This window comes from Haliotis rufescens, unplaced genomic scaffold (assembly GCF_023055435.1).
Source record: "Haliotis rufescens isolate VD_foot unplaced genomic scaffold, xgHalRufe1.0.p SCAF_2, whole genome shotgun sequence".
NCBI lineage: Eukaryota > Metazoa > Mollusca > Gastropoda > Lepetellida > Haliotidae > Haliotis > Haliotis rufescens.
Window position 1 is genome coordinate 61,699,099 of NW_025963890.1, and position 19,415 is coordinate 61,718,513.

The 19,415-nt window shown below is 41.1% G+C and overlaps 1 protein-coding gene across 1 annotated transcript in view; it reads left to right on the forward strand.

Annotated features, from left to right (window-relative positions):
- LOC124142441 (tyrosine-protein phosphatase Lar-like) overlaps positions 1–19,415 on the forward strand; it is a 483,544-nt gene that overhangs the window by 75,161 nt on the left and 388,968 nt on the right. Inside the window, exon 2 of the mRNA XM_046510959.2 lies at positions 5,703–5,795. The gene's annotated coding sequence lies outside the window, so the exon portion shown is untranslated. The remainder of the gene's footprint in view (positions 1–5,702; positions 5,796–19,415) is intronic.

Below are 19,415 nucleotides of genomic sequence, written 5' to 3' on the forward strand. Positions count from 1 at the left end.
GACATCAAAAGTCATTATAGCATGAAAATGGGCACCCCTTCTTTTTGGGAAAAAAGTGCTCTATACTCAAGAAAATACGGTAGTAAACCACCTGGTTTAACATAGATGACCACTAATTGCAAAACCCAGGCAGAAGTATATTCTGCCCATAAAATTCTGGACAATATATTTGAACACTTATCCCGATCTAAACACCACAAGAAACAAAACAAGACCGTGCTTGGAAATATGCGAGAAGTAACCCTGAACAGATGCATATGAATTGACAGATTATTGAGTGCATCACACTAGAAATATAGTTTCTTCATGATGAATACAGCGTGTAGACTAGAAGTCCCTCATAAACAGAGATGAGATGATCGTTCTCCCATTCATCTTCCGGACATGTATCCAACCATTTCCTATTGAAATGTTTTTAACTTCTACACAGTGGAGAAAACCATGCCATGAAAGAGATAGCTGTTGTGAATTGATATGACATATCTCTGAGACGGAGCCTAGTTTATGAGGCTTCTGTATCCCTACCAGTTTGAGTGAGTGCAGGCTTTAAAAAACAAACAAACAAACAAACAAAACGCATGGTGCAGGCAAACCAAGGATCCTAATCTGTGTGAATCTTGGATTCATGAGGGGTGGTCGGGTAGCCTAGTGGTTAAAGCGTTCGCTCGTCACGCCGACGACCCGGGTTCGATTCCGACATGGGTACAATGTGTGAAGCCCATTTCCGGTGTCCCCCGCCGTGATATTGCTGTAATATTGCTAAAAGCGGCGTAAAAACCATACTCACTCACTCACTTGGATTCATAAGATTCTGCCATGTCAGATTGAGTCAACTCAGTTCAGAAATTCTCTGAAAACTAGGCCACCAATGAGAGACAATCACTTGGGGCTTTCTCCAACATTAAGCTGACATGCCGTGATATAACTGGAATCATTTTCAAAACGTTGTTAAACCCAAGTCACCCACTGCTCATTTGTTTCATAAATCATGGATTGCAATATTTACTAGGCACAGGTCATAAGGGTGAATGAGAAATATTTGGAATTTTTGTAAAATAACGTTCAAATTTAAGAGTGAAAGTCAGGGGTTCCTTGTCCTAACTGATATTAGACATTGAAGAATCAGGGTGTTTGAAGATTTGTATTCCATGGCAGAAACATACTTAAGGACCCCTTTACATTTAAACTCTGCTGTGTGCTATCAGAATTATAGACGACTTCTTCTTGAAGATGGTACATGTTCACAAACATGGTCCCACCACTTGTTATCCTGTTTGGCGCTCAGCTTTAATGGGATCAGAGCTCCAGATAAGCTTTTGGTGCTGTGGGTATTTTACGCATGCATTTTAAGATCATTGGGTATCAGTAATTTCTCATCAAATTTCTGTTACCCACTAGTTTTTACACATGTGGGTATTTAAGGTAAATATTTAAAAACACTATTCATCTAGTCCCTGCAAACTGGTGTCGTGTGGGTTCGAGAGCTTTATAGGACTCAAAACTACCAGGATACTTCCACAAGAAAGTGTGATGGCAAATGATCATGATGTAACTGTCATCATGGAGTTTGGCAAGGTTGACGAAATGTCCGTTTATAATTTCAAAATAAGTTGCTGATTTGCTAATCGAATATGCAGGGTTACTTCACAATAATTTGATGAAACGCACAAGTTTTATTTTTGTAGCGTATCTGTAATGTTCGTTGCGTATTTGATACGCTTGGATTTTATTTTACTGTGTATTTCTGCATTTCTGATGCGTATTTTACGCAGATACGCAGCTTATCTGGAGCTCTGGGGATAAAACAAGGACTGGTCGTCTTGGAACCGCGGGCACGCACACAAACACACACACACACACACATTATAGGATAATATAATATTATATAATATAATATAATATGATATAATATACTCTATAAAAATGAAATAATCCTGAACCAAAATTCAGGTGAGCTACAGTGCTCATCCTCCATGGTCTAAACTATTTGAGTTGGAGCTTGTGGACACTGAGTCATGTTGGAGAACTGATACATTTAGTTTATCACCCTTCTACAGAAATCAATGGCTGTATGCAAGAAGGTGCAACATGCTCTCGCCACACATGGCGGCCCCACTCTAGGAGTTCCTGTAAAGTGTGTGTCAGCAGAAATGGTGGTGTGATGCTACAGTTGATTTGTTGCTGGATGGCATTACCTCACTCCATTTGTCTTGCGAACCTAACAGAATATGTTACAGGTCTCGTACTGGAGTGAAGATTTGTAAGAATTTACATGAGAGCTGAATTATGGAAGGAAGCACTGGAATTTTACATTCATATATTATGGGAGAAATAGAGTTTTGAAAAAAAGCTTTTAAATCTTGAACCATATGACTTTTTTTCTGGAACAGTTTGATGGAGGAGCTGAATCTGTGTTAGTGTTTGGGACCATAAGGGATTTCAAGTTTATTCAAAATGTAAAAATTAGAATTTCTGAATTTTTATATTTTTTGTGTGAAAAATTCTTAGTTGAAGCAAACAGGGATCATGGAGTTGGAATATTATTGAATATTGACAAGGTCAACTGAAGTAATATTTACTGAATTTTAAATGTTTTTAATTATTTTGATTGGAATCAAACTGGAAACAACTTTGTATTTGTATTTTTCTATTAATATCAATTTGGATTTTGCTATTCATATGTCAAATTGCTGTAATTCCTTTCAGTATGGAGCAAATTGGATCACAGTTTTTAACTGCTTTTGTGTGTCCGTATCAATGTATTTGCATATTTGTTGGAATATTGATAGAAATATCAGCTACCACATGGTTGATTTTCAAATGGCCGTGGGCCCTATATACATAAACACTTTGCAATGACTTAACAATGTGGGTGTCTTTATTTTTATGACCATTTGAATATTTATAGACAACTGCTTTTGTCATGGCTCCCTCAGCTGAAGCACCAATAGATACAGGTTGTGTGGTTGTCTAAGATGCACCAGTGGTCACAGGTGGTCTAAGATGTATCAGTGGGCACAGGTGGTCTAAGATGTATCAGTGGGCACAGGTGGTCTAAGATGTATCAGTGGTCACTGGTGATCTAAGATGTATCAGTGGGCACAGGTGGTCTAAGATGTATCAGTGGTCACAGGTGGTCTAAGATGCATCAGTGGGCACAGGTGGTCTAAGATGTATCAGTGGGCACAGGTGGTCTAAGATGTATCAGTGGGCACAGGTGCTCTAAGATGTATCAGTGGGCACAGGTGGTCTAAGATGTATCAGTGGTCACTGGTGGTCTAAGATGCATCAGTGGTCACTGGTGGTCTAAGATGTATCAGTCGTCACAGGTGATCTAAGATGTATCAGTCGTCACTGGTGGTCAAAGAAGGCTCAGTGGTCACAGGTGGTCTTAGATGCATCAGTGGTGGTCTAAGATGTATCAGTGGGCACAGGTGGTCTAAGATGTATCAGTGGGCACAGGTGATCTAAGATGTATCAGTGGGCACAGGTGATCTAAGATGTATCAGTGGGCACAGGTGGTCTAAGATGCATCAGTGGTCACAGGTGATCTAAGATGCATCAGTGGTCACAGGTGATCTAAGATGCATCAGTGGTCACAGGTGATCTAAGATGCATCAGTGGTCAGTGGTGGTCTAAGATGTATCAGTGGTCACCGGTGGTCTAAGATGTATCAGTGGGCACAGGTGGTCTAAGATGCATCAGTGGTCACAGGTGATCTAAGATGTATCAGTGGTCACTGGTGGTCTAAGATGTATCAGTGGTCACTGGTGTTCTAAGATGCATCAGTGGTCACTGGTGTTCTAAGATGCATCAATGGTCACTGGTGTTCTAAGATGTATCAGTGGTCACTGGTGGTCTAAGATGGCACCGTGGGCACAGGTGGTCTAAGATGCCTCAGTGGTCACCGGTGGTCTAAGATGTATCAGTGGTCACCGGTGGTCTAAGATGTATCAGTGGTCACTGGTGGTCTAAGATGTATCAGTGGTCACTGGTGGTCTAAGAAGGCTCAGTGGGCACAGGTGGTCTAAGATGTATCAGTGGTCACTGGTGGTCTAAGATGTATCAGTGGTCACAGGTGGTCTAAGATGGCACAGTAGTCACAGGTGGTCTAAGATGTATCAGTGGTCACAGGTGGTCTAAGAAGGCTCAGTGGTCACTGGTGGTCTTAGATGTATCAGTGGTCACTGGTGGTCTAAGATGTATCAGTGGTCACTGGTGGTCTAAGATGCATCAGTGGTCACAGGTGGTCTAAGATGTATCAGTGGGCACAGGTGATCTAAGATGTATCAGTGGTCACTGGTGGTCTAAGATGCATCAGTGGTCACTGGTGTTCTAAGATGCATCAGTGGTCACTGGTGTTCTAAGATGTATCAGTGGTCACTGGTGGTCTAAGATGGCACCGTGGGCACAGGTGGTCTAAGATGCCTCAGTGGTCACTGGTGGTCTAAGATGTATCAGTGGTCACTGGTGATCTAAGATGCATCAGTGGTCACAGATGATCTAAGATGCATCAGTGGTCACAGGTGGTCTAAGATGTATCAGTGGGCACAGGTGATCTAAGATGCATCAGTGGGCACAGGTGATCTAAGATGCATCAGTGGGCACAGGTGGTCTAAGATGTATCAGTGGGCACAGGTGGTCTAAGATGTATCAGTGGGCACAGGTGGTCTAAGATGCATCAGTGGGCACAGGTGATCTAAGATGTATCAGTGGTCACTGGTGTTCTAAGATGTATCAGTGGTCACTGGTGGTCTAAGATGGCTCAGTGGGCACTGGTGGTCTACTGGTGTAGGATGCACTAGTATGTTCGATGTCCCTCTGCAGTTGTTGAGCTGGTACGGTACCTCCAAAGATATGTCTCTGACGTTTTGTCCCTCAGCAGCTTTTGGGGTGTCGAATAACTGTCAAAAAAGATTTCCCACGATGTCCCATGACTTGCACTTACTGGTGGAGTGTCTTCTTGGTGGAGTATCTTCCTGATGAAGTAGCCTTTGGGATAGTAATCTGGCTGTTAGGATGGACATTTCAATGGCTTGTGAAAAGTGAACCCACCTGATGTCTCTTATATCTGTTGAGTTGATGTGGTTGTGTTGTGGATGGCTTCCCCTTCTGATGTTCAGAATGTGTGGCCCCAAACAACCGTTCTAAGACTTCTGTATAAAGGGTAATAGTCCAACACAGCCAATAGTTCAGCAGAGCTACAACCTCCACCATCTGTCATTACTGACCAGATACTTCGCAATGATAACTGAATTACATCAAACAATACTAGGTTTGTCCTCCAGTATCCAGTCCAATTTCCATCTATTATCAAACGTTCTCTTAAGCCTGAGCTAACTTTGAAGAGCTGTTTAAAGAAGAGCAGCTTCTTACACATCAACCAGAGAATGGAACAATGTTGCATGATTTCTTGACTGATGACATTCAAAGTCTGCCTTTGTAACGTTTTTGTTTCAAAAACAGACAGTGTTTCATGTCAGGTGGTAGCATTCATTATAGGAGATCTTGATTAGATCCAGCTGGTGTTGATAGGAGATGGTGCCAGTCAAGACTGTTCTATTGTTTGACAGGTGACATTTCCATTTTAATTCAAACCTATATATTGAACCATCTGTTTTCTCGTATGGTGGTTGTGTGAGTCTTAATGTGGAGTTAATTGTTATAAGAACATCTTACTGATGTGGTGAAACTAATTTCAGAGCTACGATCAACTGGAAGATGGGGCTTTGACTTGAGACAGGGATGGTGGGGCACACCTGAGGTTAAGTCGTTTCACATGAAGCCAAGATCTGGTAAGACCTCACTCACTCACTCACTCACTCACTCACTCACTCACTCACTCACTCACTCACTCACTCACTCACTCACTCACTCACTCACTCACTCACTCACTCACTCACTCACTCACTCACTCACTCACTCACTCACTCACTCACTCACACGAACACGAACACACACACACGAACACACACACACAACCACTCAACCTATACCTTCTTGGCATTCCAGGTTAGAATATATCCCCAACAACCTATTACTGTTCTACCCGAAAAGGTGACTAAGTGGATCCTGGTCTTGGTTGGTGGCATGTCATCGTACCCCAATGACATGGAAAGGTGTTCATTATAGCAGACCCGTGAATATCCTGGGTGAATAGGTCTTCAGCAACCCATGGATGCTGAAATAGGCAACTATGCTTGTCCTAAGAGCTGACTGCTTGTCGTAAGAGGCGCCTAACGGTGAACAGGCTTGCTGACTTGGTTGATGCATGTCATTGTATCCCAACTGCATGGAACAATGCTTATGATATCAATCACTGGATTGCCTGGTACATACTTGATTATTTACAGACCACCGTCATGTATCTGGAATATTGAGTGCTGTGTTAAATAACAAACAAACAAACAGAAACTAATAGAAAAATAAACTAATGCATTTACGAAAACAATCTGTATTACATTAGATTACTTTATTGCGGAGTTCTGGGTGCCGTTGTACAAAACAACCTAAGCACTACAACTGTCATAAGTCTATGTTAAGGTGTGGGAGTTACGATCACCTTAGCGCTAAGATCGCTTTGTGGAACGGGGCCCTGGCTTTGTAAGCGTGTTCTTTGTTTGACGCTGCACTCAGCATATTCCAGCAAATAACAGTGGCCTGAAAATATTCAAGTCTAGACCAGACAAGCAGTCAACCATTCAGTCCTGGTTTTATGACTGTTGGAATCCTCCTCCTCCAGTGTTTGTCCTAGACAAATATACGGTCCTGGAAATATCATCATCATTTGGAGGTTTCATGTCCACTTCTGGAATTCCAAATTTGTGGATGGGGGCAGGTGGGTTGAGATTAAGTATAAATATGTATCATTGTAGATAATTGTAAAAACCGGTCCCAAATAATGTAACTGAAGGGAATAATTAATAGATAAATTTGGAATTGAATTTTTTAAAGATAGTTTTAAATGATATTGATTTCGAAGTCATTTCCTGGAAATAAGTTATGTGAATGTTTAAGTTAATGCAGTTCTGTAAAGGAATCCTTGAGTTGTGAGGAATGCTCAAGTATGTTAATTTCAGAGCTGAAAAGGGGATGAGCATAGGCTGCTAGAACTGAGAATGGGATGAGCATAGGCCGCTAGAGATCAGAATGGGATGAGCATAGGCCGCTAGAGATCAGAATGGGATGAGCATAGGCCGCTAGAGATCAGAATGGGATGAGCATAGGCCGCTAGAGATCAGAATGGGATGAGCATAGGCTGCTAGAGCTGAGAATGGGATGAGCATAGGCTGCTAGAGCTGAGAATGGGATGAGCATAGGCTACTAGAACTGAAAAGGGGATGAGCATAGGCAGCTAGAGATCAGAATGGGAAGAGCATAGGCTGCTAGAGCTGAGAATGGGATGAGCATAGGCTACTAGAACTGAAAAGGGGATGAGCATAGGCAGCTTGATCTCAGAATGGTATGATCATCGGCTGCTAGATCTCAGATTGGGATGAGCATAGGCTGCTAGAGCTCAGAATGGGATGAGCATAGGCTACTGGAGATCAGAATGTGATGAGCATAGGCTGCTAGATCTCAGAATGAGATGAGCATAGGCAGCTAGATCTCAGAACGGGATGAGCATAGGCAGCTAGATCTCATAATGGGAAGAGCATAGGCAGCTAAATCTGCGGGGAAATAGTATCACAATTCTTTGCAGACCTTTTGTGATGTCACCAGTTACCATGATCTCACGATCAAATGACATCAGTAATCTCATTGCCACTGAAGCTCGGGTTAGCTGTATTGTTTTACACTCCAAACAGTAGATACTGTAAATCGCGAAATAAATGAGTCTCAATATGAATGTGACAGGCACTCCTCTCAAGCATCAGTGGATTTATGTCAGGTTTATACAGAATCCTCACCTTAATCCAACCTTACATTAATCCAGTCACACACCAAATAGACCACTCGCAATTTTCGCATTTAATTCGCGCTCGCGTTAATTTCACGATTCACAGTATTACTGTTTACAAACTGCAAAAGTATTCAGGATGATTTTGGATAATAATTGAACTATCACCCTCATGTCTTTTGATATCACGTGTATAACACTCATGAGAAAGGTAAAACTCGTTAGCAAGCCTTGGTGTTTCAAACTTTTCTCAAAAGAGATTCGGGTGAGATTCTCTTTATATTCAGGTGCTTTATGTCTGGACTAATAGATATTAATAGTCACTCACATCGCTGAGGGGGATAAAAGAAAAGGGTGCTGTCCTTCCCTCCATCCGTCAGTCCATCACATTTCGTTTCTGGAGCATAACTCAGAAACCTTTTAATATTTTGATATGAAACTTTGCATGTGTATCAATCACATGCTGAACTGGTGCCTTTTGATGTTTAGGTATTTCTAAAAAAAACAACAATAAAAAAAATGAGATTTTAGTGTTCGCTACCGCTAAAGAAAGATCTAAGGACATCCCATTAGGGGTCACATCAGAATGACCTTTCAACCGACCAATCAGAGCGTCGCTTACCAGATCAGAAAGTGACAGTCGGAATGTGATTTCTAATCATGCAACCTCGAAAACTTAAACATGGGGTATTCTGAACGATAGTTACGGGTTTAGTGACTGAGTACATACAATCTAGACCATATATTTGCCATTCCAGAATGTTCTTTTATTCAGGTTTCAAATTTTTAATCGAGAATTTGTCAAAATATGTTTCGAAGCGTAGTTGCCAATTTGAATTTAGTGCCGTAAAGCACAGGAAAGCTGCCTTCTGATTGGCTTATGTCGACTTCTTGTCCCTCCTTCCATTGGTCGGTCAAAATTCGCGCAAGATCGGTCTGACGGATGGGATGTCCTCAGATCTTTGTTTGGCAATAGCGAGAACTAAGATCTGATTTTAATCAGATTGAAAAAAAAAGTTTTGTGTTCTTGTTTTACTTACTGCGTTGTGACTGCATTGGGGATGTGTTCATTTACCTGAACTTGCTGAAGGGACACGATGTAATTCTTTTTCGCAGGTGTTGGGATTGTGAATGCGCTAGTTATGTGCTTCAAACAGATTTGCATTATAAACAGGGTATATAAATTAGTATCGATTGTTAAGACTTTTACAGGGGGGTTGCCTTGTAGGCGGCGATTTATGGTAAGTTTGATTGTTTTGCTATTTAACCTCTTGAACAAGAGATGCTCTGTGCCAAGTTTGTGGTGGGAGAGCTGAAGACGGTAAAGTCACTACTGAAATCAATTTTGGATGTACATGGGCCAAGGATGGGTTTATCAAATATACCACTCCACTTTTGAAAGGGATATTCTTTACTTCCAGAGTACCAAAGAATGATTCTAATTCATGTGACAAGTGTGTATTTGTATGGAATAACATTTCTGATGATCCCTGGATAATCGATGATGAGTCAATCATTGCTGTGTGATACTCTGACATTATTGGTGTTAATGTCAGGTTTAATGAGTTTTTTTATGCAATAATGTTGCAATGTCGCACTTGCATCGATCATTGACACATATGTATTGTCTGGCATTTGTGGATTATTTGTTCAATATCATAAATGGCCTTTTCTGTGATTTAAAAGTGAAACTACTTTCTTGAAGTTCTGACATATGAGATGTTGCAGCATTCTACATCCTTTGATGATTTTCACAATCGGCAATTTTTTTTTATGTCAGCTCAGTGATAGCCTGACTAATAGGGCAGAGATAGGTAACTTTTATGTGCTGGAGGTCAAGTTTGAGACAGACTGTTATATTTTCGGGAGTGGAGATGCTTTTTTAACTCGTCTGCATCAATGAGAGTACCGTATTCGACGTAATAAGCGCCCCGCGCTAATAAGCGCCTGCGGCGATATTTGCTAATTATATTGGGTAGTGAACATTCTAAATTAGCACCCCTTACGATTGAACAATATAAGACTTATTTATTCGTGTATAATACGCACTCGTGTGTTATATGCATCCTTAATTATGGGCAATTAAATCCTGGAAAAATATATCTGTCGTATATAAACATTTCAGGCTGTCAGCATAAACCACGAAATTTACGATCTTTCAACTCTGGTTTTTTTTCACCAAAATATTATTTTAATAAGAGACCCCTATTTCTAATTTTGAGAGCGCCCTGGGCGCTTATTACGTCGAATACGGTATGTCATGGCCTGCTTATCTGGGGTCTGTCATCAGTCGTGTGTTATGTGATGTAAGCACCTTCTCTTCAGAAACCACTGAAGCAATGAAATTGAAACTTCACACACTTGTTCCCACAAATAATTATACCCCAATTTGTCAAAGGGGTTCAAATCTCTTTGATACTATGGCCGCTACAGCAGTCAAATTGGAAAATCTATTCATGGCGATTTCTTAGCCTTTTTGTTTACAATGTAATGAAATTTGTTGCGTACCCTTAATAGTTGGGCTCAGTAGATATGTTCTATTTGTGGGGATTTTTAAAATTTTGATCTTGATTTGACCATCCCGAAAAATTAAGCTGCTTATGGAATTACATTTTTATCCGCCACGAAGTTGAATTCGTCTGTCAGTCCATCCGTCCGTCCATCTGCCCGTCCGCCTGTTCGCTTCTCAAAGGGGACAAGTTTTCTGGTCATGATCTTGAATTAGTTATGGCCCTTGCTCTGTGCTTTTCAACAAAGTGGGGCGAGGGATATAGGAACAGATTTTATCCTTCCGTCTGTCTTGCAGTCCGTCCTGCCCTCTTTCCTTCTGCTTCTCAAATTTTCTCAAAAACCTTTTAAGTCAAGAGAAATGAAAGTTTACAGACTGATGTTACTGGGCATGATCTCAAATGAGTTCGAAAATTGGTCCGGTAAATTAAGGTTTTGAAGAGTTGCTCCATGCTTTTAATTTAGTGCATTGTGACTGCAATAAGGACAACTTTTCTCAAAAAGTACTGACGTTACATGAATGAAATTGTGCAAGCTTATCTAAGAGGTTCTTGTCAAGACTGATTTCAGGAATTGGTGCCGTAAATTATTTTTTTCAGAGTTATGGACCATGCTCCATGCTTTTCAGCTTTCTTCATTCTGTCTGCAATGGGGACAACTTTTCACAGAAACGACTGACGTTACATGAATGACATTTTGCATGCTTATCGATGAGATACTTTCAAGACTGTCCAAAAATTAGTCCTGTAAATTATTTTTTTCCTGAGTTACTTTCCTTGCGACATACTTTAAGATTTTGAGCACACACAGTTGTGGCCTGTGATCCAATTTACAAAGTGCACAGTGTTTTCACAGAAACTACTGAAGTTAGCTTATATAAGCAATACTTATCAAGACTGAGTTCAAGAATTGGTGTCTTAAATTATTTTTTCCATAGAAGGGGCCTTTAGTGTGTATTAATTTCACATCTAATCATTTATTCTGATGACATAATTGATCCTAGTGCCTATCTCTTCTTAAGGCTTTATAGGTCTCTTTATAGTTTTTATTCACTACTATAAGAACATACAAAATTTCGAATGCACCCCATGACGAGGATAGTGATTACACTGTTTTCTTGTTTTCAAACTGAGATGAAATTTGGTATATGTTTAGTCAGTAGTATGGCTCAACTCTGACAACTAAATGGATTCGGTGGTCAAACTTGGTGACTTTGTGGATTGCATGTCATTGTATCTCAATTGTGTGCTCATTATGTCAATCATTGGATTGTCTGTTCCAGACTATTATTATTTAACGGGAATATTGCCGAGTGTGGCATTTAACAACAGAGAAGAAAAACTGTGACATAACAGTTCAAAGTGACGTTAAACCAAACTCACTCACTCACTCATTCCGAAGATGAAGTATTATCAGTGACATAACAGTCTGCACTTTTGCAAATATTCATTTGCCACAGCGACATCCTATGCTGGGAATATGTTAAAACCTGTGTTGAGTCATTGGTGTGGATACTGATGAAGACAGAAGGGATGTTTTTTGTGTGCCGGCAACATTAATGTCACAATAAATCATCACAATGCTGTTGTCCCTGTAATGAGAATGCTGATGGAACTGTTTGCAGGATTATTCATGGCTGTGGAAGTATATTTAGAGGTGATATGTCATCACCATAGCAGTGTAAAATCAGTTCTATGCTGAAAATATGGAGACAGAAATTTTATTTTTGAAGATTTAGACAAAATATGTGATGTTCTTCGACCTGGTGACACAGAAGGATTTGGCTGTTGTGGGAAGTTCAAGATTTTACTTGATGCACAATATTGCGTCCTCTACCATACGAACTGAGAATGGATGTTGTGTTTGTGACGGGTGCCACAGTGGGGGAGGAAACACCGTTTCACGAACATGTGGTGTTACACTATTCTTTTCAGGTAACCAATTGCCTTGCCTTCTCATGTGTTTGTGATGGGTGTCACCAATGGGACAGGATATGCTCATCTTTTCACCATCACCTTGTATCATCACTATTTGATAGTGATTCATAAACACAAACTCAAGATGTAGCGAGAATTGTTCAATGGATTCTGCTTTTAGCAGAGACTTCTTATGATTGTGGAAAAGGTTTTGCAGCTTTTATTTACTGAGGAGACCTTGGAAAGTCAACCTTGGAAAGTGGACCTTTGGATACATTCTAGTGAGCCCAATCCTAAGTGCTGGAGGGGGCATAGGTGGCCCAGTAGGCAATGGCAGGGAAATTCACTGTCTGGAGTTGTGTCCCTTAGGCTTGGTGGAAACCTTTGATGATGTTTTCAAATCCTGGTTTGCCTTGATTATGTACTAGGTTTGTCAGCACCATACCGGTTGTCGCAGGTTTCACCAAAGTGGTAAATGTCAGAGACCTACATCACTTCAGGCATCACTTCCTCTGACATCAAGCTGACTCACTGTGATATAACTGAAATAATGTTCAAAGCTGTTTTAAAACCAAACTAGCTCTTACTCATTACTGTAACTCCTATACTGCAACAGGGGCGGTCTCGTGGTTAAAGCGTTCGTTCGTCACGCCGAAGGCCCAGGTTCGAATCGCGACATGGGTCAAGTGAAGTCAGTCAAGTGTTACCACAGTGTCTTTTTTCTTTTCTCGATATGCTGCACGTGATTTCGAAACTATACACGCTAATCCTGCTCCAGACATTTGGTGCATCTCCAGTCATGGATCTATGACGTAGCATGTGATGTGTTTATGAGCGTTGGTTCATGGATCATAAGAGTATCTTCATTTGTGCATCGAACCAATCTAATATCTCTGGAATACGAGTTATTTTTCATTTATTAACCAGCATGTATGTTATTCGCGTTTCTTTTAGCGGCGGGTATAGTTTTTGGAATGTTAGGCCAAATCTGAAAAAGGGATGTTATTGATTAGATTGAGGTAACTGCGACACTTTTGTTTATACTAAGGATGTTAGCATTGTGGAAACATGTCCTTAGCATTGAGGTTATCTCACCTCCATCACTTACACTATGCTTTATCATCAGCAGCGTTAGAAATTGGCACTAGTCCTGTAGTCCTTGGCAAACTGTCCAATAGCTAAGGTATCATAAGGACTTGTAGAAATTTGCCATTTTTTAAGGGTTCTGCTATATGTTATCATTATAGTGAGTGAGTGAGTGAGTATGGTTTTACGCCGCTTTTAGCAATATTCTAGCAATATCACGGCAGGGGACACCAGAAATGGGCTTCACACATTGTACCCATGTCGGGAATCGAACCTGGGTCTTCGGCGTGACGAGCGAACGCTTTAACCACTAGGCTACCCAACCGCCCTGTTATCATTATAAGGACTAGTGGACTAAAACTGTTAGTTTCTACCACTGATCAGTTTGGTTAAGTGGGCTTAAATTTTAGACCTACTTCCACCAGGGGATGTCAGCTCCAGCACCTACACTTACACGCGGGATATTTGCAGTGCTGGGACACAGAGCAGAGTGGTCCTCAGAACAGTGGTTATTGTAACTGTAGCATTGAGGTAACACTGTATTCGCTGTAAGAAGTACTCTGATCGCTTAGAAAATTTACAGATGGAGGTGTTTTTTAAGACATAAACAAGTTAAGTTTGTTTTCAGAGATCGGGCATAGTGGACAAACTTAATTCAAATATATATGAAATTGAATCATGTTTGATAATATGTATTCTGAGTTAGTGTGTGCGTGCGTGTGCGTGTGCGTGTGCGTGTGCGTGTGCGTGTGCGTGTGCGTGTGCATATTATACACAAGAAATTATAGGCCGTCATCTAAATTGCCGGTCTTTGTAGGGGCGCTTATAGAGCTCAATGACCGATTGGTCTGAAAGTTTATTGGAGCAGGTCGCTTAATCTGGCAAATACGGTATATTCTCATGGTTAAGTGAGTGAGTGCCCAGTTTTTTTAAAGCTATGTTTTTCTCCTACACACACATGTAAAGCTGACTGCAGCGTTAAAAAACAAAGAAAGAAAGTAAGACATACATGTAAAATATCTGCAGCGCTTATATCATGACATTGAAAGTGATCCTGAAAACTGTTTGATGCAGATTGTCCGACAATGGCTGGGAAGATGGGGTAACCTGGTGGTGAAAACATTGGCTAGTAATACCTAGAATGCTGTTCAAAGCGACCGCCTCCGTGGTCTAGTGGTAGAGCGTCTGCCCGGAGAGCGGAAGGTCCGGGGTTCGATCCCCGCCCGCGTCATACCAAAAGACGTTAATAGATGGTACTTGATGTTACCCTGTCTGGTGCTCGGCATTAAGGGGCTAAAACAAGGACTGGTTGGCTCGGAGTCAGTATACTGTCTGAGTGGGGTATTCATGTTAAACTGCGGCATGGTATCTCAGTGAGCTAGCACTATAAATCGGCATCAGTCCGGACTAGTACAAGCAGCCACACACACACGCACGTGCATGCACGTCACTATATAAGTGCAATAATCTTGGACGCGACGTTAAACCCCATTTCACCTCCCCTGTTCAAAGCAGCGTAAAACCCAACTCACTGAACACTTTGGTTCAGTTGCACAAAGTCATCTCAGTGCTACCATAGTCAAAGTTTAGTATTTTATCATGCTACAATTGTTTTTATGTCATTTTTCTACAGGTGCATGGGTGATCCAGTTGGCACATTATTCACATTGCAGAGTTGTGTCCCTTTGGAGTGCCTGGATCCAATGCCCTGATGATGCTGATGGTTCTTATGGTTTTTGGTTGTCAGCACCTGTCTATACTCTTGGGTTTCACAATATTGGTGATTGTCTTTGCTCTTTCCTCTTACAGTAAGCTGACAAGCAGTGATATGACAGAAATACTGCTCACAGCAGCGTTAAACTTTTCTCATACTCAACAGGGCTGGAATGATACACCAATTGTGCGATCCAATACGTGTCACGATACCTTACTCACGATCCATCTGTGGTGCATAAGCCATCTTTTCCATAGATAGGATGGCCAAATACTTGGCAGACTGATGATTTACAGTTGGCAGTGTCAAGTATGGCACAACAAATGAAAATACGTATGTTTTCAATTAACTTGCACTACTGATTAGTGTTTAGTGGAACAGTTATTAAAGCAAACATTTAAGGTCAGAATCATTACTTTTTGCTTTGTGTGCAACCATGATCGATACTTGCATCGAAGTAAAAAATCGCGATCCATCGATGCATCAGTGTACCATACCGCCACTAATACTCATTCACTCACTCAATCACGCTGTAGGTCCTTTGCTTGTTGAAAGAGGCGACCAAGTAGACTGTGGCCAAGTTTGGTGACTTGGTTGATTGTGTGTCATTGTACCCTGACCATGTTTTATCGTTGCTCATATCAATCACTCATTTGTCTCAATGACTCGATTATAAACAGGCCGTAAAAGGTGACTATGCTTGTCGTAGGAGGCGCCTAATGGGATCAGGTGGTCAGGCTCGCTGGCTTGGTTGATGCATGCCATCGTATCCCAAATGCGTAGATCGATGTTCATGATTTTAATCACTGGATTGTCTGGTCCTGACACGATTATGTACAAACTGCCGTCATATAGCTGGAATATTGCCAAGTACGGCATTAAACAACAACCAAACAAAGAAATATTAACAGGCTGCCATGATATAGCTAAAATGTGATAGAGAGAGGCGTTAAACAACAAACAAACACCCAATCAAAATTAACAGGCTGCCTTGATATAGCTAAAATATTATTGAGTAAGGCGTTTAACAACAAACAAACACCCAATCAAAATTCTGCATGTTTTTGTTGGTCGTACAGCTCAAGAACTATTGTAAGCCTGTGATGAAACCTGTGAGATATTGACAAGTACTGAGACTCTAAAACAAACACCCTGACGAAGAAGAAGAACTTGACTGTAAGACATGTTATGGCTCTTGCAACATTATGGACAACAGAGCACAGTGAAAATGGTTGGATTCTGTGTATATCCATAAAAGGGATTCAGGACAGTTTCTTAGTGATTAAGGAATCAACGTTATTCAATTTCCCTTGGATTTTTCACTGAAATGTTTGTCTGATATATTATCAACTTCAGATCAGGGATAACAGGAGTCCACAATTGCTGCATGACTCGTGTACGAATGAATGCTAAATAATAACTCCGGTCTCTGCTCCTGGCTTCTTGTAGAACCTCTTTCTATTATATTTTTATGCTGATTTTTTCTTTGATTTCCCAGCGTCAAAGCACAAATTATTACCCAATACAGCACATTAATTTCTATACATAGAAATGTGTTGATTTCATTACAAATCCATGACAGTGTAACCAGAATATGGTTTGGACAGACATTACCTCCACTACTGGTTCCATGCTAGGCTTGGAAATTGATGTATAAAAATCAGTTTTATTTCAGCAGTGGTATTAGTGCCTGCCAATGGAGTTAGGGGCAGGGGTGGTAAATTGCGTCGGTGAATCAGACAAGAATTTGCTGTGCTCACAACAGTACTGGGATTGATTCTACAGGTTTTAAGTATAGTTCAATTTCCTTGAAATCAATTTGAGAAACTGAGTCCAATGAAGAAGGGCATGGCATTACCAGATGACATTTCAAATTTGCCTTTTAATGACGGCCATCTTGAATTTTACATTGTCGACGATGCAGAGGCGTAGTTGAAGGATAGGGATAGGTTTCATGATTTAATTCTCCTTTGCTGCTTTCATAGGTTTAATTTTCCTTTGCTGCTGATTTCATCATGCCAGAACAAAAAAGATTACTTTCTTTCAGAAAAGAATCTGTTGATTTGGATTAATGAAATAGAGCAATTATTCCTGCAGAGATGAGATGCGGGCATAGGTTACATCATTCGCCATTGTGTCATTGTTGGGGGATCGTCACGATATGGCTGAAATATTGCTGATGTGATGTAAAGCATAAACTTACTCACTCACTCATTGTTGGGGGATATTGGGTAGCATAGTGGTCAACGCTTTCACTCGTCACGCTGAAGGGGTTGAATTCCCCATATGGGTACAATGTGTGAAACCCATTTACGATATTCCCTGCTGTGATATTGTTGCAATATTGCTAGAAATGGCGTAAAACTGTACTCACACACTCACTCACTATAATATTGTTGGTATTTGGAGTCGTTTTCCCAGCTGGCATTAAGAATCATCATGTCCTGTCATTTCTTTCCTCAAAGAATTCAAATTTTGTTTCACTTCTGAATATTTACATGTAAGGCAGTAGAACATGCATGTATTTGGCTTCTGAAGTGATACCGGAGTAGGCAAAGCATTATTGAAACAATTATTTCATCATTACCGTTTTGAACATATTTGTATTTTAATGTGGAGGTCTGATAGCTAAGAGTTAGAGTATCAGCGTAATGTAATTGTTGCATATACATTTTACATCATGGGATGTCGTACAATGGGACGACGTGTGATTTTGTATTTATAGGACAGTGTGGGATGTCGTACAATGGGACGACGTGGGATGTTGTATTTATAGGACAGTGTGGGATGTCGTACTATGGGACGACGTGTGATGTTGTATTTATAGGACAGTGTGGGATGTCGTACTATGGGACGACGTGTGATGTTGTATTTATAGGACAGTGTGGGATGTCGTACTATGGGACGACATGGGATGTTGTATTTATAGGACAGTGTGGGATGTCGTACTATGGGACGACGTGTGATATTGTAATTATAGGACAGTGTGGGATGTCGTACTATGGGACAACGTGTGATGTCAAACTAAAGGACATCATGGGATGTCATATTGTAGGACATCGTGGAATGTCATACAATGGGACAGCGTGGCATGTCATACTATATGGGACAACGTGGGATGTCAAACTATGGGACATTGCAGGAAGGTCAATCTATGGGACATCAGGGGATGTCAAACTATAGGACAACATCGGAAGTCAAACTATGGGACATCATCCGAAGTCAAATATGGGACATCATCGGAAGTCAAACTATGGGACATCATCGGAAGTCATACTATGGGACATCATCGGAAGTCATACTATGGGACATCATCGGAAGTCATACTATGGGACATCATGGGATGTCAAACTATAGGATATTGTGGGATATCAATCTATGGGACAATGTGGAATGACAATCTAAGGAACATCTTGGGATATCAATCTATGGGATGTCAAACTATGGGACATCATCGGAAGTCAAACTATGGGACATCATCGGAAGTCAAACTATGGGACATCATCGGAAGTCAAACTATGGCACATCATGGGATGTCATACTATGGGACATGGAGTGATGTCATACTATGGAACATTTTGGGATGTCATACAATGGGACACTGGTGGATGTCATACTACAGGACATTGGGGGATGTCATACTATGGGACATTGGGGGTTGTCATACTAAAGGACATTGGGGGATGTCATACAATGGGACATTGGTGGATGTCATACTACAGGACATTGGGGTATGTCATACTACAGTACATTGGGGGATGTCATTCTATAGGACATTGGGGGATGTCATACTACAGGACATTGGGGGATGTCATACTATGGGACATTGGGGGATGTCATACTACAGGACATTAGGGGATGTCATACTACAGGACATTGGGGGATGTCATACTAGAGGACATTGGGGGATGTCATACTATGGGACATTGGGGGATGTCATACTAGAGGACATTAGGGGATGTCATACTACAGGACATTGGGGGATGTCATACTACAGGACATTGGGGGATGTCATACTATGGGACATTGGGGGATGTCATACTACAGGACATTGGGGGATGTCATACTATGGGACATTGGGGGATGTCATACTAGAGGACATTAGGGGATGTCATACTACAGGACATTGGGGGATGTCATACTAGAGGACATTAGGGGATGTCATACTACAGGACATTGGGGGATGTCATACTACAGGACATTGGGGGATGTCATACTATGGGACATCGGGGTATGTCATACTGCAGGACATTGGGGGATGTCATACAATGGGACATTGGGGATGTCATAC